General features: G+C 38.2%; 1 non-coding gene across 1 annotated transcript; it reads right to left on the minus strand.

The window, feature by feature from the left end:
- Nucleotides 1-23,595: 23,595 nt before the first annotated feature.
- LOC113743128 (small nucleolar RNA R71) lies at nucleotides 23,596-23,702 on the minus strand. The gene has a single exon (XR_003461013.1). It is a non-coding gene; the product is annotated as a small nucleolar RNA R71 (small nucleolar RNA).
- Between the last annotated feature and the right edge of the window lie 4,266 nt (nucleotides 23,703-27,968).

Here is a 27,968-nt window from a genome sequence, read left to right on the forward strand (position 1 = left end):
AATATTTTGATGAATGATTGTCTATTCTGCTTATGTGAATGTAATGAATTTGTGGATTGTCTATTCTGATTGATGGTCTAAGTTTTGATGTGTGAACTTGTCTAAATTTGTGAATTTGTGGATGTGTTGATGTGATTGGTTGCCCGTTTGTGATGACAAAAAGGGGGAGATATGGTATCAAATGATTGGATTGAGTGATGATTGATAATTGGTGATGTTGGCATGATTGATGATTGGTGATGTTAGGATATGTTGGATTGATTGTTTAAATTTGGATTGGCTGATATGCTTAATTGTTTAACTCGGATGGGCAGCCTTGTGAGGGGGAGTTTTTCAAAATTTTCAAATTTTGTGATTCACTAAGACAGGGGGAGTTCTTGTCTATTTTGAAAGGGGGAGTTTTCATTGCAATCATAAAATTTCATTTCAAACTTTTGTTTTGTCATCATCAAAAAGGGGGAGAATGTTATTCTTGGTTTTGATGATCACAAAAGTTCGTTTATACTGACCAAGATTGATCAGGCCTGATGGAACAAGGAAAGCATATGTTTGATTGACTCCAGTCTACGATGCTTTGGATGTGGCAAACAAGATTGAAATAATATAAACGAATTTAGTCATTGTTTTGTTCCGATCAAAGATACTGTCTTTTAAGTATGTCTAGTTTGTCATTCTTGGTACTTTGAAATGTTTATCTAACCTCCTTCAAATACAAGTGTTTTTGTCTATCCAAGAATCAGGTTCAAATATGTCATGAAATGCAAGACAACCAAAATGAGAAGCAAAAACAGGACAATCAGGTCGGACGGCCGAAAGGAAACTGTCGGACGTCCGGAAGGATCGGACGCACACCTCGGACGCATATCAACCAGATCGGACGTCCGAAAAATTCCAAGATAACTTGCTAACTCTCGGCCTATGATCGGACGCTGTGCTGTCGGACGACAAAAATCTCATCGGACGTCCGAACTTCAACTTGGCGGTTTTCGGACGTTTGGTTCGGACGATGATTTGATCGTCGGACGTCCGAAAGCCCCAACGGCTAGCTGACCCTTCATCTGCCTTCTATCCGTTGGAAGCTTTAATGAAACCCATTTTTGTTCCCCTTTAAAAGCAAACTGTTCTGAACGAAGGAAGGACTTTTGCACACTTTGTTTACAAGATCTCAAGAGATATTTTAGCTAGAAAATAGTCTCCAAAGCAAGATTTGTTTTAAAGTGGTGTGAATTTCTGGTGAGCATTTCTTTTGTGACTGAAAGGATCTTTAGTGTAGCTTTGTTGAGGGTTTTTCTGAGTGATTGTAAAACTTCTTAGCTTGACTAAGTGAGGCTTAGGGCAAGGAAGAAGTGCTCCCTCCATTGTACATCTAGTTGATCTTCTTTCATCTAAGAGAAGTTGCTCTTCCTAGTGTGTGGTCTTCAAGTTTGAGGATAGCTTGGTAGACACTTGGTTTGATTCCCTAATTTACTTTTCTGTTTAATAAAATTCTCATTGCTTGTCTATACTTGTGTTTCTGATCAATATTGCTCTTGTCTTCTAATCTACTTGGTTGATCATTACTAGAAAAGAAGGTAAATTTTTATTAAAGAAAAAGTGCATAAATTTGGTTAAGATTTTAATCAACCCAATTCACCCCCCCTCTTGGTTGTCTTTGGGACTTATAGTTATCAAGTGTTTAATCAAGTTAGGTCAAGTGCGATAAAGTACACACACGCCTATGAAATGACAAATCAAGTGTCTAGCAATTTCTAGCAACAATAAGCATGGAACATCACCAGTTCAAACAAAGCAATGTTAAACATTTGTCTCCAGGTTATTTGCATATTCACCATCAAATCCTAAGAGCAACCAAGATAAATGTTATGGACCAACCATCCAAAACTTAGGTGAACGAAGTTCACATGTTAGACTCAACTATGAGCCATACACCTATCCAAGTAGTTGGCCTTTCAAAACACAAAGTTCAAAGACAAATTTGAAAATGCAAGTCAAGGAAATCCAAGTACATACTAGGGCAAAGATTCAAGTATGATTTTGGGAGTGAAAAGAGAGCATTTGGACCCAAGAGACATGAGTAACCAAGGAGTTCCTCATTCCAATTCATGGCTTGAAATTTCCAGCAGCAAAATAGTGAAAAAAACAAGGTAATTCACCTTTTAAAGTTCTTAGATTCGTTTCAATTCAACACACTATCAGAGCTCAAGGTTTTAGCAAGTGATATGGGCAAGATTGAGTCCAAAAGACCACCAAGCCAAAGGATTCCAGGGCTAAAACAACAAAGTAACTAAGCTGCCACCCAATTAGCATTTTCGAAAAGAAACAAGTACAACATGAGATTTTCACCTTCCAAATCTCATGATTCTTACTCAAGTTCAACCCTAAGAATCTTAATAAGAATTTGAACAAGATTTAGCCAAACTCATCATGACAAAGTTGAGAAAAGCAAGGTAAAATGCATTACTATCATTTCGATCAACAAGGAAAAATCACAGCCCTATAATTTAGAGAAAATCAACAACGAAACTCCTCCATTTCATCTAATTCACTCCACAATCAAATGAAACCAAGATGATTCCCAATCAGACAGCATTTTCCCTTGTTTTCCTCAAAGTTTCCTTCCAAACTCAATGCTTATCTTCCATGCAATCCATCCTCAATCATAACCACAAGTTATAGGCAATAAAGGACACTTGTTTAAGGCCACAAAGCCACCCAAATTAGCCAATAATCTAGCTCAAAAGCAACCATAATACATGTGGAAAAATGTAACCCTAAGTTGAAATTTACTATTACAAGTTGAAATTTTCTATAATGAAGCCAAAATAACATATAAAAACTAGAAAATTCACATGGCAAAGGTAATCGATCATAGCCAGCTCAAATCACCATATCAAAGCTGAAATTTCTCACTAAAAGCTGGAATTTTCCTACCACCACACAAACCATGAAATTTTCTGTGAGGCCCCGAAATTTTACTTGTCTTTATTGTTCTTATTTGAACCTACTTGCCTTAAATTCTTGGTTGCTTTAATGGTTGAATCATGATTTTCTTCTATTATATTATTCAACTTGGTGCATGCTTATTTGGGTGCATGTTAAGTTTCACAATGCACGGCACTAGTGTAACCGACAAGTGAAATATGTACGATAAATTTGGTGGATTTCTTGGTTAAGAATCATGCCAGATGTCTGTTTATATGATAAAGAAGAAGGATTAGGTACATTTCATGAAAACCTTAGTAGCTTGATGGGGAATAGTGAGTTTGATATATGATTCTATGTGAAAATATTAGTCATTTTATGGTGATTTTGGCAAGGTTTTTGGTTAAGATACTTTGCTAAACCTTAATCTTCACATGTATGTAGAATTTGAGCCAAAGGAGTGAAATTTTGTTAATAAAAGTTTCATTTTCTTAAGTTGTTAGAAAATCTAGAAATTTTCGCAGGAGGCTCTGCGCAGCTTTGGAAAATTCACTATAACTTCGTATAGGAAAGTCGAAATTGAGTTTCGTTTGTTGCATTTGAAACTAAACTCATAGGGCTTCCCACGATATAAAATTCAGCATTTGATTCAATTTCTATAAATACCAGAAAATTGACAAAGTTGACTGAAAATTCTGCGCTGCACAAGTAAAAACTAGAATGTTGTAGTAGTTTACGGCTCAATTTGGACCAACTTATGAACTGAATCTCTTTGAGGTGTCTTCTAAAGATTATTAGTGTTTCAAGTCTTTTTTTAATTGGTCAAGTTGTATGAATTTTTGACATTTACAACTCAAGTTATGATTTTTCTAAAGGAATGGCGTAAGTTAGGGTTTTGGTGCATTTGGGTAGTGTGATCACTTGGTGAGATGTGCATACCAAATTTGGTGGATAAGAGCAGGTATTAACTAAGAGGAAATATGTGATTAGAAGTGCTAAAAATAAATTAGTGAATCATAAGTTAAAACAAAAGTACAAGAGAGATAAGAAAGTAGGCTTGAACCGACGTGCGCCGTTTGTTACCAGTTGAGTACACCACTTGACCAATACTTTCTTTCCTTAATCTCCTTATTTTTATTTCATTTATCCTACCCTAATTTAACCCTAAGCCTAGCCGAAATTCTTGACCAAAAGCAAGAGGAAAAGAAACAAAAAATCCTGTGGCTAGTTAATCGAGTCGGGCTGGCAAGAGCCTGGTCGATTAGATAACGAATCCTGGGTCTATTGCTTTGTCAAGTGGAGTGTTATCTTCTCAACTAATTGGTATACTCGAGTATTACCGTCACTGTTTATATTGGAATTCGGGCCTGATAAGGGGGTTGGATGGTGGATGGAGATTGGAATTAAGTGGTACTCTACTGGACTGGTTACACTACTTTGAAAGTTGACGGAGTGTCAACTACTTCCTAGCAAGCTATGGCCAAGTTCGCTCGCAAAAGCGACTGTATCCTAATACTTGAAAATGTTGGATATCTATTTAATTTGTTACTTGAAGTGTTATTGCTCACTTTTATGAACTTTTATACTCGCAACTTTGATATTTAAAGTTTTTATTGTAATGGTCAACTTGCTACTTGGTTTTTGCATGATGTTTGGAATCTCACTGAGTTTTGGCTCACCCTATTAGTTTTGTTTTCCTTACAGGAGATGCGAGCATAGATGTGAGGCTGGGATAGGCTGGTGTCATTTATTTATTTTTTTTATTTTTGTAATTGTACTCACGCTAGTGCTCATCCAGGGTTAGAAGTTCAACTAGAACTTGAATTTTTGTTAGATCTGAGTATGTATGAACATTTAAGATAGACATGTGTATGGATGTACATTCTAGTTTAGGAACTGTTGTTTCACTTACTTTTGAAGTTGTAATTTGTTTTCTTGAAGTAGAGACAGAGTGAGTCCTGACGAGGGTTGAGCAGGCGGTCTGCCAAACCGGGTTCGCTCTAGGGGGAGGTGGGATCGTCACAGGTGGTATAGGAGCCAGCTTCGCGTGGTCTCTGCGCGGAGTGAGCTTGGGTCAAGTGGTGTTATGGTCCCAATTATGTGAATAAGTATAAAGGACTAAGTTTTCTTCTTGAGCATAAGTTGTGAATTATGAAAGTTATAGGTTTAAAACCTTTATCTTGATACTTGAAGAAGATAGATATGTACGTCAGGTAGGAATCTTAAACTTGGTTGATTTGCACTTGGGAGCGTACAGCCTGAGACGTGAATTCTCCTAGTTTCGGATTTTTGTACCCGAGTACCAAAAGTAAAGAGCACTAAAATAAGGGTCGATATCTCGATTGCACTTAAGATAAATTTGGATGGTAAAAGTCAAGGCGTGAAAGATTCTAGTATTGGACTTGAGATTGAATTGATTAAGGAGAGTGGATCAATAAGTGTTGTCACGGACTAGTTTCGTGCATGTCTGGTTAGGGTTTCTATGGATGATAGCTAGTTTTGCGGTCGTCGTGAACATTAAGGTACTAGTATTGCAGCTTGTTTCATTTCTCCTGTACCTATGTATCCTTGTTCTGTGTTTTCTTTATTTTCTTGCGATTTGATTACAGTTACATATGTATTTCTTTTAATTTCTTACTTGACTACCATTTTCGATTTCCTACCCTTCTATGATAACCTATAGGAACCTGGCTTTAATTCCTATTTCTCTACAAATTTTGAATTATATATGGGATTTTGGAGATAAAAGCGTGAGTGCTATACTTGTATGCGAATTTTGGCAGAATTAGGATGATCGTCTTGATGGAGGATGGTACAAGGCACTAGTAGGGTAAGAGGTTATAGTTTCTTCTTGAGCAAGTTTGTAAGTGAGTGTATAATGGAGAATGCGTTAGGGTTCAGAACTTCTACTTTAAGGAGTATGATTCCATATCTTGTTATATGTATAAGCGATGATAGTAATCTTTGTGGAAAGACCCAAGCATAGAAGTAAGTACTTGTGTTTAGATTTCTTGTTTACCTTAGTAGAGAATAGATAAGATTTATATTTCTTGGGTAACATGTAAATAAAAGAATGGAAGAGTCATATGGTCAGAGTTTCCAATTGTGATTAGTTATTCATTCCGATCCTTTGATTTTCCTGGCAGGCTATCACTTGACCTTAAGGGAATCGGTGATATGAAAAATTTGAAAAATATGCATAAGGAAATAGACATCCTTCGAATGGAAGTAGAATTCCAAAAGAAATTGGCTGACTACTGGGAAGGGCGATGGAAACAAGAATACGCGGAAAAAATTGAGTTGCTACATAAGAACGTGGAACTAGAAAAGAAATATAAAGAGATCCCGAAGAGGTAAGAAATAAGTTTGAATTGGTGCATTCGCTTAGTCAAGTAGCATCTCAAGACCTTCTTAGTAATCAAGTTAAAAGGGGTGAATGAAGTTCTCATGATACTAAAAGGAAACATAAAGCGATTAGTGAAGATGAACTCGCTATGAAGTATAAAGAGAAGGAGAAAAGAAAGAATGGACACTTTAAGAATAGATGCATAGTTGTTAAGTGTGAAACCTGTAATAAAATCCATACGAGATTATGTTATTTAAAAATTGGTGCATGTTTCAAATGCGGCCAACTTGGACATCAAGTAAGGAATTGCCCAAAATAAATGAATTTCAAGAGGGTAAAACTGATGCAATAGTTAGAGTTAGCAATTAGTGATGTTTTATTTGAAATAGCTGTATTTATTAGACTATGTGTAGTGAAAAAATTTATATATAAGTTGTATCTCCGATAGAAACAGTGAACTTGGCGCCTGATATTTTGATTAATGATATTAAACATCTGTGTTTGGTTGGTATTAAACCCCTATTTATGATTCAATTTCTGCACCTTGTTCTTGGATTTGAACAAGAATTCTGTGACGCCTGAAAAAAAAAATCTCGCGGGAAGTTTCTTTTAGAGAATCTGGCCATATATCCGGCCAATTTTTGGCCGAATACTTGGCCGGATTGGCAGGGGAGGTTGAAAAAAATAGGGTTTTGCCACTGCCTTGAATCCGACCAACCCTTGGCCGGATTGTGACGTGGCTTCTTGAAGTCAGTCTCCGATCGCTCGTTTGGAAATGATTTATATGATTTTCTACCTACTTATTTCCGTCCAAAGCTTTTACAAACATTTTCCTGTATAAGTTCGTTTATGTGACCTTAGTAGTGTATATTGGACGTGGGACCCGTTAGTATATTAAGTGCAATTAATTTTGACGAATGAGTGAAGTTGCCTGAAGGGATATTATTATACAAGGTGTTAGAGGATTATTAGAGGTTTGTTATATCATAACCATTGGAAGACAAAGGATTAGATAAAACTCTAGAAAGGCCAAGTGTCGCACAACCATTGGATGTTGCACTTGACCAAGTCTTCCCTAACTTTACTAAAACTCAAAATTTGACCAAACCTTCTTCATTTTTCTTGTGGCTTGGCCAAACCATAGAGAGGAGAGAAGAGAGAAGAGACTTCACCTTGCACTTCAATTTCTTGCTACAATCTTGAGTTTCAACCGTAAATTTTGCAAATCACTCCGTAAAAGCTCATTACTAGAAAGGATTAAAGAGGTTGGTGGAGTGGTTTTGGAAGGGAAAGTACTAAGCTACCAATATTCTTGGGGTTTTAAGGTATCTTTCCAAGAACTCCCTCTCTACTTCAATTAATTGTTAATTGGTGGAGTAAAGTTGTTAAATATGTGGTTTTGTGAGAAAGTTCATGGGTTGAAGTAGGTTTGTGGTAAATTTCAGATTTTAGAGTGAAATTTCTGCCCTCATGTGATGATTAATGGTTGGCCATGGTTTTGATAGTTTGTTATGTGACTTATTGAAGTTTATAGGCTAGTTTCCTTTGCCTAAAGACATTCCAGCTTAGGGTGTATAAATTTCAGATTTAGAGTTTCCAATTTTGGTGTAATTGTGGTTGATTTTGGAGCTACCAATTGACTTTCATGAAGGGTATTGTGGCCCTAATTAAGTGTAGTTAATATCTTATGATTTGTATGTGTAATTGTGGTTGAATTGAGATGTGATTGGTGATTGATTCCAGGATGGAAAAAATAAAGAAATTAAGGGGAAATGTTGTCCAATCTTTGAGAGCATTTGATTGCTATGAGTTTGAGTTGACTCTTGGTAGAAATGAAGGGCTTGGACTTGATCACGGAAACTGTCTATGATGGATGAGGTTCATGAACTGTGGTTGGTGAGTGATTCCAAACAGTTTCCAAAGTTACTTTTGAACTATTTCTTGCACTGTTTCCTCGATTGCATATCATGTGTGCTTGCATGTGAGCCATGACATGATTTGGCTCCAATGAGTTCTTGGAAAGTCTTGTGCTTAGAACCAACGTCTCCACCACTGTTTATTTGGAGCGCCGATGGCTCCCTATTACTGTTTGACTGCTAATTGATCTGTTTGAGCATTGGAGTTCTACGTACGATGATTTCACGGACTCACAAGAGCAATAAACTTACATTTGATCACTGAGTCATGCAATCATCTAAATGCATTATTGTGAAATTTACTTGATTATTGATTTTTACTGGATACTCGCTGAGCTTCTAGCTCACCCCAAATTATTTTTTTCCCCTCCACAAGGCTCGAGACAAAGGAAGCACTTGTATTAAGTTATTGATGTGACTGAACGGAATATCTCATATATATTGAACTTTTCGTTTCACTTGTGATATGTAACTTCGTGGAGTTTTTGAAGATGTAATATTTGAGATTTACATTGTAATTTATTTGAGAACTGTGGTGAGTCCCGGCGAGAGTTGAACAGGCAGTCCGCCGAACCCTTTGGCTCGCCTTAGGAGAAGGTGGGGCTGTCACAAATTCTTTATTTGTCATCAATAATAAAGAAAGGCAGTTCGATTAGAGAAAATAGTATGATGCCAGTGTACTGTGCATGATTTCAAGATCTAGCAGAAGTAGTAACCAAGTTTTGTAGTTATCATTTTCTCTTTTATCGGGTTCTTAAGCCTATATTACCCTGCACATTTTGACATCTTTATTAAACTTCTTCAGCATATTAGCTTAGCCTTTATGTGGTAAGGTTTTCTTTCTAGGCAAGTTTGTGGTAGCACTATAAGTAAGAAAAGTCACTTGGAAATTGGAGGAAAATCATGTAGCATCAAGTTTTGTGCGGGCAAAAGTTAGAATTTTGAGGACGAAATTCTTTTAAGGGGGAGAGAGTGTGAGGCACCGAAATTTTACTTCTCTTTGTAGCTCTTATTTGAACCTACTTGCCTTAAATTCTTGGTTTCTTTAATGGTTGAATCATGATTTTCTTCTATTATATTATTCAACTTGGTGCATGCGTGCATGTTAAGTTTCATAGTGCACAGTACTAGTGTAATCGACAAGTGAGATATGTATGATAAATCTGGTGGATTTCTTGGTTAAGAATCATGCTAGATGTCTCTTTATATGATAAAGAAGAAGGATTAGATACATTTTATGAAAACTTTAGTAGCTTGATGGGGAATGGTGAGTTTGATATATGCTTCTATATGGAAATATTAGTCATTTTATGGTGATTTTGGCAAGGTTTTTGTTTAAGATACTTTGTTAAACCTTAATCTTCACATGTATGTTGAATTTGAGCCAAGAGAGTGAAATTTTGTTAAGAAAAGTTTCATTTTCTCAAGTTGTTAGAAAATCTAGAAATTTTCGCAGGAGGCTCTGCGCAGTTTTGGGAAATTGGCTATAATTTCATATAGGAAAGTTGGAATTGAGTTCTGTTTGTTGTGTTTGAAACTACTCTCATAGAACTTACTACGGTATAAAATTCAGAGTTTGATTCAATTTCAATAAATACCAAAAAATCAGTAAAGTTGACTGAAAATTCAGCTCTGCACAAGTAAAAACTGGAATGTTGTAGTAGCTTATGGCTCAATTTGGACCAACTTATGAACTGATTCTCTTTGAGGTGTCTTCTAAAGATTATTAATGTTTCAAGTCTAGTTTTTAACAGGCCAAGTTGTATGAATTTTTGACATTTATAACTCAAGTTATGATTTTTCTAAAGGAATGACGTAAGTTAGGATTTTGGTGCATTTAGGTAGTGTGATCACTTGGTGAGGTGTGCATACCAAATTTGGAAGATAAGAGTGGGTATTAAGAAGTGCCAAAAGTAAATTAGTGAATCATAAGTTAAAACAAAAGTACAAGAGAGATAAGAAAGTAGGGTTGAACCGACGTGCGCCGTTTGTTACCAGTTGAGTACACCACTTGACCGATACTTTCTTTCCTTAATCTCCTTGTTTTTATTTCATTTATCCTACCCTAATTTAACTCTAAGGCTTGCCGAAATTCTTGACCAAAAACAAGAGGAAAAGAAACAAAAACAAGAGGAAAATTGGTGGCTTGCCAAGTGTTGGCCATCCATGCAACCTTTGACCAAGAAACTTTCTTCCTTCTAATCTTTCCTTTAGCCATAGTTTTCCTTCATTTCTTCATCTTCTTGGTCGTGAGTTTGGAGAGGAAAAGAGGGAAGAAAAACCACCGAATTCATCTTGAATGTTGCCTTGTTTGACTTGGAATCACAAAACTAAACCGAACAAAGTTACTCCAAGGAAGTAAGGAAGCTTGTAGTGGAGAGTTTTTGGAGAGGAAGGTTTGGTTCTTCACTTTCTCAAGGGGTTTTGAAGGTACTAAGTTGGACAATTCTTTTCTCTTTCTTATTTTGCAATTTATGGTGAAAGTGACTTGAAGTTTGGAATTTTATGGAAGATAATCTATATTTGGTGAAAACTGGTGAAATTTCAGTCTAGGGTTTATGATTTTCAGCCTTGTTTTATGTTGTTCATCTGTGTTATGTTGGTATTGAACTTGGTTATGGACCTGTGTGATGATTGGTAGTTTTATTGTGACTTTTTAGCCTTCAAATAGGAATTTCCAGCTTTATTAGAGATTTTTCCAGCTTTGTTGCTGATGTATATATGCTAGAAATAAGCTCCAATTAGATGATTTTGTGGCCTAGATTAAGAGCTGCTTTTATCTTAGTACTTGTGGTATTGATTTGGATTGATTTGACATGGAAATTGGTTTGGAAAATAGGAGGAAAAGTTAAGGAAAAGAGGGGAAGTGCTGCCTGTTTTTCCTCTCGTGGGATAAGTGAGTGAAAGCGGATATAGGGGTGTGACTTGTGATCGATTTGGACTTAGTTTATGCAGGGATGCTTAAGTTGACCTTGTGGGTGACTTATAAGCTGAAATTTTGCCAAAAGTGTATATTTTCCAAAGACAAAGTAACAGCCACTTTAAACAAGATTTTCTAGTTTCTTATACCAAGTTGCGAACTTAAAAGTTGTAACCGCTTCTTTAGCGAAACCAAAAGAGCGAGTATGAATTTTTTAGGGTTGAAAAGTAAAATGAATACTACTTAAATGAGTTCTATTTACTTGGTTTTCTTTAAGTGAAACTCCTATATTTTGAAACCTTAATTGATTGCAAGTTGTTATATGATATTTTATCACAGATTTTGACTCTAGCCAGGGAGTTGAACCTGAGCTTGGTTTTTGAAAGAAGTAAATCATTGGTGAGTGTTTCCAAGTGCATGATTGAACTTGATACTTGAATGAAATGCTTTGCTAATGCGATTGGATAGTACTTGACTTGTTTGGTCGGGCAACGATGTACTTTATCGAACTTCCTCTAATATGACTTATTACTATGCACTGATTACTATTGGCTTGGTATATATGTGTATGACTTGAATACTATCCAGAATTCCAAAAACCCTGTGGCTAGTTAATCGAGTCGAGCCGACAAGGGCCTAGTCGATTAGATAACGAACCCTGGGTCTACTACTTTGTCAAGTGGAATGTTATCTCCTCGACTAATTGGTATACTCGAGTATTACCGCCATTGTTTATATTGGAGTTCGGGTCTAGTAGGGGGATTGGATGGTGGATCGAGATTGGAGTTAAATAGTGCTCTACTGGACTGGTTACACTACTTTAAAAGTTGACGAAGTGTCAACTACTTCCTGGCAAGCTATGGCCGAGTTCGCTCACAAAAGCGACTGTATCCTTATACTTGGAAATGTTGGATATCTGCTTAAGTTACTACTTGAAGTGTTATTTCTCACTTTTATGAATTTTTATACTCACTACTTTGATATTTCAAGTTTTTATTATAATGGTCAACTTGCTACTTGGTTTTTGCATGATGTTGGGAACCTCACTGAGTTTTGGCTCATCCTATTAGTTTTGTTTTCCTTACAGGAGGTGTGAGCATAGACGTGAGGCTAGGACGAGCTGGTGTCATTTAGTTTTTTTTTTTTTACTTTTGTAATTGTACTCGCGCTAGTGCTCGTCCAGTGTTAGAAGTTCAACTAGAACTTGAATTTTTGTTAGATCTGAGTATGTATGAACATTTGAGATAGACATGTGTATGGATGTACATTTGACCAAAATGCCGGAAGATGTCAAACCTGATACTTATTATTTCTCTTTAATACTAGTTCCAGCTTTGATTTTGATAGTTGTATTGCTACACTTGTCTTGTAATTGGAGGACATTGAGCCTAGTTTGTGACAGCCCCACCTCCCCCTGAGGCGAACCAGAGGGTTCGGCGGGCCGCCTGCCCAGCTCTCGCCGGGACTCAGTCGTTCACTACAATCCTCAAACACATTACAAGATAAAACTCAAATATTACATCACATGGTCCACAAATATACATCCAAGTCTCCAATAATTACATGTCACAATTGCAGCGGAAACAATTCCCAACTACTACAATTCCAAATCAAAATTGTACAAAACATAGGCCATCCAATCACGTGCACAAGTACTACAAGCCCTTCCTTCACCTTGAGCCCTGTGGAGGGGAATAAAATATTTTTGGGGTGAGTTAGAAACTCAGCGAGTAACCAATAAAATCAGTTATCAAATCTGTTTAACAATGGTTCATTTCAATGATGTTGTAAATCAAAGGATAAGTCTAGAAACAATTACAACGTTTACAAAACATTAAATATGGAGTATCAATAATTCAAGAAACATTTACAATGGAAAGCGATAGTAACATTCATGAAAAGGATACGTTCGTTCTCCTGTCATTTCATTGCATTTTTGGTTTCATTCGTGCATTCATTCACCCCGTCCCTGGCTTTTGGCCAGGCTCCACCAACCTACAAGGTAATACTCGAGTATACCGAAACGTTCACCCAAGTTCCTAGTCACCCGACCGAGTCCGCTTCTGGCTCGAGACGACCGGTAACAAGGGGCAATGGCCAGTTCAGCCCAAAAGGCTTACATTCATGCGCAAGTAGCATTTAATCATTAATCATTGAAAATTTCATATTTATTTAGGTCGAGTGCGATAAAGTACATACTCGCCTAGAAAACTCGTTTTAACAATCATTGAAAGCAAAATCAATAATAACAAGACACTGATATGCCAGCACGCATGATATGTAAGAAAACAGTACCAAAATTAAATTTGGAAACAGTTCAAAAGTAAATAATGCAAGAAACGGTTCATAAATAATTTTAGAAATAGTTTGAGGTCACTCACCTCCATGGCTCAGAAACCATCCATTAAATATCATTGCCTTGCTCAAATCCAAGTCTTAAATCACAAACTCAATGCAAACAAGTTCCTTCAAAGTTTGGACAGCACTTCCCCTGAATTTGCTTACTTTTCCAGCCATCATGGCTTCATTATATCCTCAGCCAGTCCCAAAGGTACACACACAACAACAAGTTCATCCAATAGCCATTCAGCAAGTTCCAAGTAGTACTAGTACAAGTCAAACTAGGGAAAAGTCCGGAAATGAAAGTTAAGCTCAAAACCAGAAAAACAGTTTTGACGTCCTTTTGCGGTAATGGCACCAAAGGTACTACGAGTATCGGATGGAGGTCCAAGACCCACCGTTTCGAAGCTAAGAACCAGGGCTACAACAATGTAGAAGGTCACTCAGTCCAAATCCCAGCACAACTAAGTCAAATATGCCAAATAACAAACCAGAACCGTAATTGCAGGTTTACAAATTACACTATGCTGTAATCAGTACAACTCAGTCTAAACAGGTCCAAATGGAGAAATTCCAAAGGCATATGGTAGCTAGGACATCAAGCTACATTTCATCAGAAGATCTCAACACCCAAATCCAAAACAATTCCAGTCAAAACAACCCATTTCAGACACAGTTCTAACATCCTGATGAACCCAGAACAACAATAGTAATTTCGGCTTATCTCATTCTACACTACGCCAATTGACCTGAAATTTTACAGGCACCCTTAAAACATCAATACCTACAACTTTCATGTTTTGAGCCAAGGCCAATTCTGTAACAGCCCCACTTTCCCCTAAGGCGAACCAAAGGGGTTAGCGGACTGCCTGCCCAGCTCTCGCCAGGACTAACGGATCAGTTTACGTCGATCTATTACGTTCCGGAACATACCAACGTGCGCAAATATGTCAAAATCACAAAATAAATAAAAATGAAATTCGAAGCCGAAGATGAATAGTGCTGGACACGTCAGAATCCAGATACTAGGCCGAGAGTAGCCAAAATTTTTCTTTCGCCGTTTGAAATACGAGTTGATCCAAAATTCAACCAAATATCAACCAAACATACACACATTGAAATGTAACATTTTCAAGCCAAAACGGCATATCAAAAATCATTCACTACGAATATACATGTTCGGTTTGCCAATCAAAAGAAAGTGAACCCAATACACATTAGGGTTTCATTCGAAGAGCTATCCAAAAGATGCATTTACATGAGCTCAACTTGACAACCAACAAGTATAACCTTTCCAAAAGTGGTCATTTTCCTGTAAGGAAAACAAATGGAACGGAATGAGCTTAAACCCAGTGAGTTACTACCACATAAGCACAAGGATCATATAAGCATAATCTTTCATTTCGAGTACACAATTAAGAATTAAAACAAGGCGGTAAAAGGATACGGATGGCTCTCAAGAGCCCATTTTCACGCTTACATTCTTGATCCAATCTCATTGACCCTCCGTCAATGTTTAAGAATACCCGACCGTAGACCTCACTTCACTCCATTCCTTCCACCGAACATACCCCAACCGGGCCCGCACTCCAATCAGTCATTTTGGTAATACTCGAGTATACCGGAACCAAGAGTCTCATTACTACAAGATTCCCCAGTACAGTCCCCGTGGCACGTCAATATTCACGACCAAGCCCTCGCCGGCTCGATCCAATTGACTACCTACGGGGTTGAGCTCAGTAATACAGTAAGGCCGTTGGACATTCGTCCAAACGACACCAAATCAGTTTTCCATGAATGGAATTCAATATCTCATATAGCAAGTGCAGTATTTCAGTAACACGGTAAACAGTCCTGAATGGAATCACAAGGGGGTGAGGGCGGTCAAGTACACCCTCACCTCAATCATTTTCAATAGCCATATTAGCCGTCAAGGCATCAAATTCACATATACCAAAGCCACATTGTAACATTTAAGTGAGTAGTATACTCACCAATCAATTCAGTGCTATTTCATGCACTTCCGTCAGGAGAATGTCGTGAACCACCGTCACGCCCTAGAACACGTAAACAAATGCAATGAGACTCGATAACGAGTCACAAAACAATGCCAATCACAACCCCAATAGGGTTTTGCAAACATATACAAGCATTATAGCAAACCAGAAAATCAGGAAATGGAACTCATTTGTCCCAACAACAAAAACAGGTTTTGGCTTCCAAATGCGGTAATGGCACAAAATACGGTACGCTCATCAGATGAGGGTGTAAGACCCACCATCGCGAAGCTAAGAGACAGGGCTGCAACAATGTAGAAGGCCACTCAGTCCAAATCCTAGCACAACTAGGTCAAAAATGCAGAATACCAAACCAGAACCGTAATTGCAGGTTCACAAATCACACAATGCTGTAATTGGTCTCACTCAGTCTATACAGGTCCAAATGCCGAAATTCCAAAGGCATATGATAGCTAAGACATCCAGCTACATTTCATCAGAAGACACCAACAACAAAATCCAAACCAATTCCAGTCAAAACAGACGATTACAATCACAGTTCGCACATTCTGATCACCCAGAACAGCAACAGTAAAAACGCCATAACTCACTCTACACTACTCCAAATTCCCTGAAATTTTGTAGGCACTTCAAACTCATCAATACCTACAACTTTCATGTTTTTAGTAAAGACCAATCCGGCCTCTAACCCTATGATCCAAAACCGGACAGAAAAGGGGGTTGAAAAACCCTAACTTTTCTCATTTCAATCCAAACCCAAAATTGATTGCAATTTCCTATCATATGCACCTACTAGAGCCATAGCCCCTTATTACCAACCATCAAAAACAACCACACCATCAAGATCACATAAAACCAGAAAATTCCTCAAAAAAATAAAAACTTCACCAAATCAACTCAAACCTTGAAATAAATCACATAATCCACCACTTTGGCTCCCATTAGGCACAATTTAAACATCATTAAGTATAGGAGGAAGTTTAAGCTTCACTTACCTAGTAAACAAGAGAGAGGGAGTTGTAGGACACCTTAGCTCTCCAAGAAAACTTCACTAATCAACTTACTAGCACCTAATGGAAGGATAATATGGAGTAGAAACTAATTTAGGTAAGTGGTTTGGATGATTTGTGCTAGTTGGGAGCTTGAAAATTGAAGAAATCCTCTTCCTTCTTGAGCTTAAGAGAGCCGGCCATGGAGGAGTAAAAATGAGTGAATTTTGAGCAATTTTTAAGATATTTAACCTTTTGGTCAAAAAAAAGTCAAAAATTGGAATAGTAACTCTTAAATCCTATCCAATGATACCATGACACTTGGCACCTCATTAATGCATTCCTATCCTTTCTTTTCTCTCTCACATCAATCATTTCACACACTCTACTTATCTCTTAACAACCGATAAATTTTACACAGTATCCGGAATTTAACCTAATTGGCCGAATTGTTCCGAACTTTTCGCACTAGTGGGTCCCACGTCCAATATATATTCTTAATTTTTCAAAAAATACCCAATGCTAGAAAAATCATCTAAAAACTATAATTACTCATAAAAATTCATCAGGAAAATTTCCTAAGCCAGAAAACGCAGAAAACATGCCATTAAAGGAAATAAAACCCTCGGAAAAGATTAGGGTTTTTATGGGTTCTCACAAATTCGGCCTCTATCTAGGACCTAAAAATTCGGACAGAATGAAGAACCAAGAACCCTAATTTTCCAGATTTCTCCCAAAACAGAATTTACTTGCAATCTTCCACTTTTTCCACCTTCTAGAATCATTATATACCATTTCCAATCATCATAGATAGCCACACAATCATGCTTATATTAAAACAGAAAAATCCCCAAAAATAATAAAACTTCATCATTCAACCAAAACTCAAGATTTAATCCATAAAATTGCATCTCATACAACCTCTAAGAATGATTTAAGCATCAATTAAGGGAGGAGGGTGGTTCTTCACAACTTACCTTGAACACAAGAGAGAGAGAGCTATTGGTCACCTTAACTTTCCAAACAACTCCACCAAACAACTCACAAACACTAAGTGAAGAGGTTTTATGGAGTAAAACTAAAATTAAACGGTTAAAAGTGAAGATTAAGCAAGCTTGGAGCAAAGAAATTGGAGAGCTTTTCTTCCCTTATTGCTTGAAGGTGGTCGGCCATATGAAGCTTAGAAATGAAGATATTTTGGGTCATTTTTGGTTATTTAAGTCAATGGTAAGAAAGGTCTTAAGGTAAGCCCAATCAAATGGTGACACTTGTCACCTTTAGGTTTAAAACTTATCTTTTTGTCTCTCCAATACAAATATCTTAACACTTTGTAAAATAATATCACTTAATACAAAAATCCAACAAGTTGTCAAAAATATATTGCATTTACCGCACTTGCGGGTCCCACGTCCAAAATACGCTTTTAATTTCTCAAAAACTAACCGATACTAGAAAAATCATTTTAAAACTATTTTTGCTCATAAACTTTATCTGGGGAATTTTTCTAATCAAGAAACTGTAGAAAAGGCGGGCGTTTAAAAAAATAAACCTAGAAAATTTTCGGGTTCTCAAACTCATTTTTTTTTCGGGGCGTCACATAGTTGAAGGGCTATTGTGTTAACATTGCTTATGTGTGACTTTGGGGCTGAATTGAGAAAAATAATGAAGCCATAAATGGCTGAAAAATAGCTAAATACAAAGAGCATGCCGCCCAAATTTTCACTCAAGGGTTAGTCTTAGGTACTCGTGACTTGAGTGGAGTTTTGAGGTCGAATTGGATGATAATTGTGAGGCCCCAGTTCGTACTACGTTGATATATTCATTAATTTGGCGGTAACGTTTGGTTTTGGGAGTATTTCGAAAACCCTAAGTAGAAATTAAGATTTAAACCCTAAGTTCCGGTTAAGATTGAAAACCCGTTTTTTTCTACATTTTCTTGATTAGAAAATTCCCCAGACAAAGTTTATGAGCAAATATCGTTTTCAAATGATTTTTCTAGTATTGTAGAGTTTTTGAGAAATTACGGATATATAACGGACGTGGGACCCACTAGTGCGCAAAGTTCGGAAAAATTCGGCCAATTAGGTTAAATTCCGGATACTGTGTAAAATTTATCGGGTGTTAATAGACAAGTGGAGTATGTGAAATGATTGATGTGAGAGAAGAAAGAAAGGATAGGAATGCATTTAATGAGGTGACAAGTGTCACCTTCTCATTGGTTGGACTTTAAGAAACACTATTCACTTTCTTGACTTTTTTGACCAAAGGATTAAATATCAAAAAAATGCACAAAAATCACCATTTTCTTCTCTTGGTGGCCGGATCTCCCTAGCTCAAGAAGGAAGTGCATTTCTTCAACTTTCAAGCTCCATTTGCTTCAATCTCCCACAAACAAAAGCCTAGATTAGATTCTACTCCATAAAAACCTTTCTTCTAGTGCTAGTAAGTGTTGTAGTGAAGTTTGTTTGAAGGTCTAAGGTGGCCAACATCTCTCTCTCTCTTGTTTCTTGGTAAGTGAAGCTTAAACTTCCACCTACACCTATTGATGCTTAAGATATGATTAGTAGTGATTAGAGTGCTGAAATTTGTGGATTATTTCTTGGTTTGAAGTGATTTGGTTGAGTTTTTTATTTTTTGAGGAATTTTCTGGTTTCATATGATCTTGATGGTGTGATTGTTTTTGATGGTTGGTAATAAGGGGCTTTGGCTCTAGTAGGTGCATATGATAGAAAATTGCAATCAATTTTGGATTTGGAAGGAAATCTGGAAAATTAGGGTTCTTGGTTCTTCATTCTGTCCGAAATTTTTGGTCCTAGATAGAGGCCGAATTGGCCTTGGCTAAAAACATGAAAGTTGTAGGTATTGATGAGGTTGAAGTGCCTGCAAAATTTCAGGGCATTTGGAGTAGTGTAGAGTGAGTTATGCCGTTTTTACTGTTGCTTTTTTTGGTAAACAGAATGTCCGAACTGCAATAGTAATCGTTTGTTTTCACTGGAATTGGTTTGGATTTTGTTGTTGGTATCTTCTGATGAAATGTAGCTGGACGTTTTAGCTAACTTATGCCTTTGGAATTTCGGCATTTGGACTTGTATGGACTGAGATATACCGATTACAGTTTTATGTGATTTGCAAACCTGTTTTGGTAATTCTGGATTTGTATTTTGCATATTTGACCTAGTTGTGCTAGGATTTGGACTGAGTGGCCTTCTACATTGTTGTACTCCTGTTTCTTAGCTTCGAAACGGTGGGTCTTACACCCCCATCCGATAACCGTAGTGAATTTGGTGCCATTACCGCATATTGAGGTCAAATACGGTTTGTGATTCTGGTACGTTTTTGGAAAGTTTATGGCTGGAACTTTGGCTTCACATTTGACTGAGTTACAAGCTGTTTGGACTTCCGACCAAAACACCAAACTTATAGCCCTATATCAGAGCTTTCTAACGCCCTTGGAATTTCATGAATCGGATTTATAAAACCTGAGATATAGCCGAGCAAACAAGGCCTGCCCGTGAAAATGACCAGAAATCTGTTTTGGTCCTGATGACCAATTTCCGTTCCGAATTTGGGTTGCCGACCTTCATGAAAGTTGTTCCATTTGGAATGAACTATCTAACTGCCAATTTTCAGCTCTTTTGACCATGTGTAGCATAGAAAACAGTTTGCACTCAAAACTGACCATTTGTGCATTTGCCAGATTTCGTAAGTGATTGTGTTTGGTTCATTTGGGACTAAAGCCTCCAGTTTCAGTTCTGGATGTCTTCATAACAGTTGTTGTTCATCCTTTAAGCTTCGATATGGTGTCTCATATGCCTTAATCCGATATTCGTAGCTCAACTTATGAGTAAACTAGAAACGAGTGTCAAATCTGCCGTTTCCGCTAACGGCCGTCTCCGTTTCCGTTCGTCATATTTATGTGCGCGCGTGCCGTTTTTGCCGTTTTGCTTGTTTTAGGCACGATAGTAGCCGTTTGCGATATTATGTGACACAATCTTCTATTTCAGACGGTGGTGAGCTGGGCGGAACTGGTGGGGCCCACTACTAGCTGTTCATTTCGATCCGACTTCGTACTTTTGCTATTTCAGTTTCTGAGTAAGTATTCAGGCCGGTTTGGTGTGTTTTCTTTGCTATGTGTTTGAGATATGTGAAAAGGGTACTTAGGCGAGGGTGTACTTTATCGCACTCGACCTAAACCCTAATTTGAATGTATAATTGTACTTGGCATATGTATATGAACCTTTTGGAACCAAAACCCTTGAGCTTGTGGCTCGGGGCGACTTTCGAATAAAGTTTGTGAAGTTTGCAAAGTTTGTGATTTTGAATAATTTTGTGAAGTTTGTGAGTTTGGGGCGAACTCTTGACCTGGTTGGACTATTCGAGCCGGTTAGGGCTTGGTCGAAGGCAGTCCAACTTAGTCTGAGGTCACCAAGTTTGTAGGTTCATGTTATGAACCAATTTTGTGAATCCGGTTCACCGAGAAGGTGACCAAGTTTGTGACCCGAGCTTGTGACTCAAGCTCAAGTTTGTGATTTCGTTCGCCCGGGCAAGTTTGTGAGGTGACTGGCCAGTGAGGGTGATAAGGTGTCGGTGGGTGTACAAGTGAAGTTCTACGGACTATTATTTGCAGTCGACGGAGTGTCGGCAGGAGATCACGCATGGCATATGAGTTGGCTTTGGAGCCACCTGTATCCTTATTATGTGATGTTACTTTTCTGCTTTTGCTTTACTCTTATTGTGTAACTGTTATGTGAAATTTATGCTTTCGCCCCTGTTTACTTACTAAGCATATAGCTTACCCCATTCCTTTTGTTTTCCTTAGCAGGGGCCGACGCGGGGACTTTTGGCTCGTATACTAGTATAGTTAGATTGGCTTGTAATAGTTGAATAGTTAGAATGTTTGTTTTTGTTTTGGTGGTTTGTATAAGGACCCTTCTTAGGGTCTATCTTCTGCTGGTTGTGATTGTAGTATATTAGAGTAGTTTGACTCGAGACTTTTGAAGATGTGAATATAACTTTTGGGATTGTATATATTGTATTTAGTGCTCTTTCGAACTTTAGGTTTTGAGTCCTGGCGCGAGCTAGGCAGGCGGCCCGCCGATACCCTTGGGTTCGCCCTTGGGAGAAGTGGGGTCGTCACAATAATGATATAATTGTGCGTTCTATTCGCTGTTATTTGGTCTTAATTTTGGTCACTTATTGTGCAAGACACTGAATTTCTGTCCATATTTGGTATTTGTGTTATTTGCAGGTGAGTGGTGTTAAAAGTGACAAAAGGGGGGCAAATTCCAGAAGACTAGACCTTCCCTGGTATGCCCACGCTAGACAACGCAGAGCTGCGTGAAAAAGACGGACCGCGGGTCCTATCCCTGGAGCTTTCGCTATTCTTTAGAGAAAAATTCTGAACATGCGTGGGATTAGGTAATAGAGTCAAAGAAGGCTTTTGGCAACAACTTGATGAGAGAAATAAGGAAGCAATCCTTTTCAGGAACAAATTCCAAATCGAAAAGCATGGGGGTGGCAGTGAGGACTTTAAAAAGAAGACAGCAACGAACTAGGAAGGCATCTTTGGAATCTTGTTGACTTTTCTCTTTGTTTTTCTTTTATTCCTTACGGAAGTTAGTAAACTAGGGCCGCAGCTTTTACTTCTTGAACAACGAAATTACTTTGAAGTTTTCTATCACATGAACAGCATGAGATCAAGCTAAGTCTTTTTGTCTAGTTGAGGAGTAATCAAGACCCGGAGCACGAATAATTGTAAGATCGTTTTGTTTATTCTAAATTCTGCGTTTATGAGTATTTAATTATTCTTTATTTGAACAGGCTATTATTGTTTGGATTGATTGGATCAATATGGCCAGTTGTTCAATTGTCTAAATAATATATTGCCAATTAGGACAAGGGTGCGTATTACTTGAATGTCTTAAATTAATGTCAAACGGCACAATTTCATTGCCTCGCAAGCAGTCTAATCTGGGTCGTGGGAATAATTGATCTAGTTTAAATGAACCCGCATGTGTGTTTGTTAACTAGAATTGGGTCTCTCTAATTCTTAAAGCTGTAATTAGATTAAATCTTTCGAGCGTCTTTGGGGTTATCTATTTTACAAGAAGGTAGTTTAAGAGCGTCTGTGGACTACCATAAAATTAAGGAGAGATTGGGAGTTTGGCGGTTGCTAAATTGCTAGAACCAATTTATTTGCGAACGTGTGAATTAATTCAGGTATCTATGATCAATTGTGTGAACCGGTGCCGAGATTATCTCCTTGACTAGGTTGTGTCAATTAATTGTTTATTTCATTCTTGAGTTATTGCATTTATTACGATTGTTTACTTAGTAATCTTACGTCTTTAATTTGTTTCACTCATCTCTCTCTCTTTCAAAAATCCCCCAATTACCTGTGTGTGATAAATTTACCAGTTCCCTGAGGAGACGACCCTACTCACCGCTATACTCATTCAGTTTTGGTAGTAGGTCTAATATAAATTTTATTTTTGGTGGTTTGACACCCACCAAATTTTGGCGCCGTTGCTGGAGAACTGGTGTTTGAAGTGATTTATTGCACAGGCTAGCTTAGCCTTATTTTATGCCTCAATCTTCCCGTACAGGAAGATTCGAGTTTGACCCAGAGATAGAGAAAATAGCAAGGAGGCTAACGAAGGAGACTTAGTTGCTAAAACAACAAACTTCAGTAGCCTTACCCTCTGGAGTTGAGCAAAATTTTCACTTTGGTGATTTGTCAGTTGATCTGGAAGCAAATTTGCCTGGATCCAACGAGACAATGGCAGCCCAAAGAACCTTGAGGGAGCTTGCAACCCCAAATGTTAACCAACAGCCTCTGTGCATCACATACACTGACACTGAGGAGGCTTTTGAACTAAAATTTGGGTTGATTCACTTATTACCTACTTTTTGTGGTATTGCAGGTGAGGACCCACACAAACAATTGAAAGAATTCCCTGCAGTGTGTTCGACCATGAGACCTCAGGGAGTCACTGAGGAGCAAGTCAAATTACGTGTGTTTCCATTTTTCTTAGCAGACAAGGCTAAGGATTGGTTGTTCTACTTGTCATCGGGGTCCATCACCACGTGGGAAGGATTAAAACGGTGATTCCTTGAGAAGTTTTTCCCCGCTTCTAGGGCCGCCAATATCAGAAAGGAGATATGTGGAATAAGGCAGGCAAATGGAGAAACCCTCTATGAATACTGGGAGCAGTTCAAACAACTGTGTGCCAGTTGCCCACACCATCAAATTTCTGACCAACTGTTGATCCAATATTTCTACGAGGGACTCCTACCCATGGATAGGAGCATGATTGATGTAACTAGTGGAGGAGCTCTAGTTAATAAGATGACAGACGAAGTGAAACTACTGATATCGAACATGCCTGAGAATTCTCAACAGTTTGGAGTCCGATCTGAAGGCATGACTAGGAGGGCCAATGAGGTGAACCATTCTGACCTAGTGAATAAATTAACTGAACTAACGGCTTTGGTTTGTCAGATGGAAGTGGGGTAAGCACAGGCAGTTAAAGCATGTGGGATATGTGCTGCTCTCGAACATGCGACCGACATGTGCTCGACCCTTCAAGAAGATCCGTACGAGCAAACTAGCGCCATGGGAGGCATGTCTGGACCTCCCCAAAGAAGAAATGACCCCTATGTACCCACATACAATCCAGGGTGGCGGAACCACCCCAATTTCAGCTATGCTCAGAAACCTTCGGGTTTCCAGCAACCATTCCAACAGAAACCACATGTTCAACAACCATCCACATCTGATTCGGGTATGTCCCTGGAGGACATGGTTAAATCACTGGCTGACAGCACTTGTCAAATGCGGCAAGACCAACAGAGATTTCAGCAGGACCAACAGAGATTTCAGCAGGACCAGCTGAGAATGCAACAAGACCAATAGAGATTTCAACAAGAGACGCGGAAGCATTAGGACCTTGGAAGCACAAATGTCACAATTGGCGTCTTCATTGAGCAGCTTTGAGAATGGTAAAGGGAAGCTACCATCTCAAGTAATCCCCAATCCAAAGGAGAATGCAAGTGCAATGTTTTTACGAAGTGGGAAGGAGGTACAATCATCCAAATGGGAAACAACAGGAGATAGAGATGAACAAGTGTCCGAGAAACTTGAGACAGAAAAGGTAAGCAATCTGTTACCTATTCCTAAGGCCCTTGACATAAATCCTTATTTTCCTGGCAGGTTTGCTAAGGCAAAGAAAGAGGAGTTGGAGAAGGAAATTTTGGACACCTTCCGAAAAGTGGAAATCAATATTCCATTGCTTGAGGCGATTAGGCAATTGCCAAAATATGCAAGATTTCTGAAGGGGTTGTGCACTAACCGGAACTAATTGAATCTCCAAGACAAGGTAAGGGTAGGTGAGAACGTGTCGGCAGTCCTCCAAACGAAGTTGCTACAAAAGTGCAAAGATCCGGGTATGTTCACGATACAATGCATCATAGGCCAAAAAAGGATAGAAAATGGTATGCTTGATCTAGGTGCATCTATTAATGTTATGCCCTTGTCAATATTTAAAACTTTTAACCTAGGGCCTCTAAAGGATACAAGGGTAGTAATTCAACTAGCGGATAGGTCCAATGTTTACCCTGAAGGTGTAGTTGAAGATGTCTTGGTAAAAGTTAATGAGTTTATCTTCCCTGCTGATTTTTACATTGTTGACATGAATGATGATAACTCAGTTAATTCGGCTGTACTCCTTCTGGGTAGACCCTTCATGAGCACAGCCAGGATCAAGATAGATATGCATGAAGGTACCCTGTCTGTAGAGTTTGATGGGGAAACGATTATGTTATTCTTGGTTTTGATGATCACAAAGGTCTTTGAAATATTTATCTAACTTTCTTCAAATATAAGTGTTTTTTTGCCTATCAAAGAATCAGGTTTGAATATGTCATGAAATGAAAATCAACCAAAAGGAGAAGCAAAAATAGGACACCCATGTCGGACGTCCAATGGAATCTGTCGGACGTCCGAAAGGATGAAGAACATCAGGAAGGAGTTTCTGTCGGACGCACATCGATCGTGTCGGACGTCCTAAAAATTCCACAAAGTTTTGATGACTCTCTGCCAAGACTCTGTCGGACGCTCGCAAGGAAGCATCGGACGTCCTGAAGGATCGGACGCAAGCTTCGGACGAACATCAATCTCATCGGACGTCCTAAAAATTCCTCGAAGATTTGATAACTCTCTGGACGACGTTCGGACACTGAAGCTCGGACGATAAAATTCCATCGGACGTCCGAACAACAACTTGACTGTTTTTCGGACGATGGGTTCGGACGATGACTAAGCCGTCGGACGTCCGACAGCCCCAACGGCTAGCTGACTCTTCATATGCCTTCTATCCGTTGGAAGTATTAATGAAGCCCATTCTTGGTTCCCTTCAAATACAAACGATTCTGAATCAGATAGGGACTTTTGCACACTTTGTCTACAAGATCTCAAGAGATATTTTAGCTAGAAAATAGTCTCCAAAGCTAGATTTGTTCTCCAAGTGGTGTGAATTTCTTGTGAGCATTTCTCTTGTGGTTGAAAGTTTCATTAGTGTAGCTTTGTTGAGGGTTATCTGAGTGATTGTAAAACTTCTTAGCTTGACTAAGTGAGGCTTAGGGCAAGGAGGAAGTGCTCCCTCCATTGTACATCTAGTTGATCATCTTTCATCAAAGAGAAGTTGCTCAACCTAGTGATTGGTCTTCAAGTTTGAGGAAAGCTTGGTAGACAATCGGTTTGATACTCTATCTTATTATTTTTGTTTAATAAAATTCTCATTGCTTATCTATACTTGTTGTTCGAATCAATATTGCTCTCTTCTTCTAATCTACTTGATTGAACATTACTAGAAAAGAAGGTAAATTTTTATTAAGCAAAAATCGCCTAAATCTGATTAAGATTTTAAATAACCTAATTCACCCCCCTTCTTAGGTTGTCTTTGGGCCTTACAATTGGTATCAGAGCTTGGTCTCCTTGAGATTAAGCTCAAACGGCTTGGAGTAAAGATGACAACCAGTCATGCTATGTTTGTTGAGGGGCAATCTGTTACTAGGCCTCCCATGTTCAGTGGCTCCAATTATGTTAGCTGGAAAGAAAGGATGATTATCTTTTTGCAATCTATTGATATTGAGCTATGGTTTATTGTGAGTGAAGGACCGCATGAAGCTAACTTTCTTGATGCAGATACAGGGCTGCTTCGGCCAAAAACGAGAGCTGAAATGAATGCTCAAAATAGGACTAACCTCACATTGAATGCCAAGGCCATGAATGTTCTTTATAGTGCATTGGATTCAAATGAATCAATTAGAGTGAAAGGCTGTAAATCAGCCAAAGAAATGTGGGATAAGTTAAGAGAAATCCATGAGGATGGTGACAATGTGAGAGAACAGAAAAAGGCCATCTTGGTCACAAAGTATGAATCATTTAAGATTGAACCTCTTGAGGATATTGACAAAATGTATTGCAGGTTCAATGACTTGATCAAAGATCTCGAGGTGTTGGGCAAAGAGTACATCTTGGGAGAGAAGAACAGAAAAATTCTCAATGCATTGGGCAAAGAATGGGAAAATAAAGTGACTGCAATAGAGGAGGCTAAGGATTTAAATTCTGTGCCTATTGAATCTCTCATTAACTCACTAACCTCTTATGAGTTAAAACTGAAATCTAAAGTGCAGGAGGAAGAGGATGCTAGAGCAAAGAGAAATATTGCTTTAAAGACTACTCAAAGTGAAGATGATCCAGCTCACTTGGATGATGAAGATTCGGATGGTGATGATAATGATCTTGCTCTCATCACAAGAGGCTTCAAAAGAATCTTGAATAAAAGGAAGTTTAGAAAGGGAGGACCTAGCAATCAATTCCAAAATTATTCATCAAATGCAAGGAACAAAGGAAAACAAGAATTCAACAAGAAGCAAGTGGACAAATGCTATGAATGTGGACAGCCTGGACACTATGCAAACGAATGCCCCATGAAGAAAATGAAAGATGGAAAAGCTGATCGAAAGCCAAGATTCAACAACTTCCAGATTACTTGGAATGAATGCAACTCTGAAGGGGAAGTTGAAGAAGAGGAAGAATCAGCTCAAATGGCCTTCATGGCTATTGGAGATAATGAGGTAACTTCCATACACTCTCAATCTGAAAGTAATGATGAAGAAGATGATGATCTTGAATCCTTTGTTGAAAACTGCATAATGCCTTGAAGGAATCTTATGATAAGAACAAGCAGCTAAAACAGAAAATTGCTTTTCTCATTCATGAAAATGCATGTCTTCTTCAACAAAATAAACAACTAAAGACTGACAATGAATGTCTTGTAAGAGCCGGATTTGATGTTCAGAATGAGCTTGATAGAAAGATAAATATTTGTAAAATGTTGAAGGAAAGACATGGTGAGTTGAAGAAAAGAATGGACAACTTGGATGAGACTTTGAAAGCAAGAAAACAAGATTTTCTCAAAAAGAACGTGTCATCTACCTTTCGTACTGCTCATC

The sequence above is a fragment of the Coffea arabica genome, chromosome 4e (genome assembly GCF_036785885.1).
Source record: "Coffea arabica cultivar ET-39 chromosome 4e, Coffea Arabica ET-39 HiFi, whole genome shotgun sequence".
Taxonomy (NCBI): domain Eukaryota; kingdom Viridiplantae; phylum Streptophyta; class Magnoliopsida; order Gentianales; family Rubiaceae; genus Coffea; species Coffea arabica.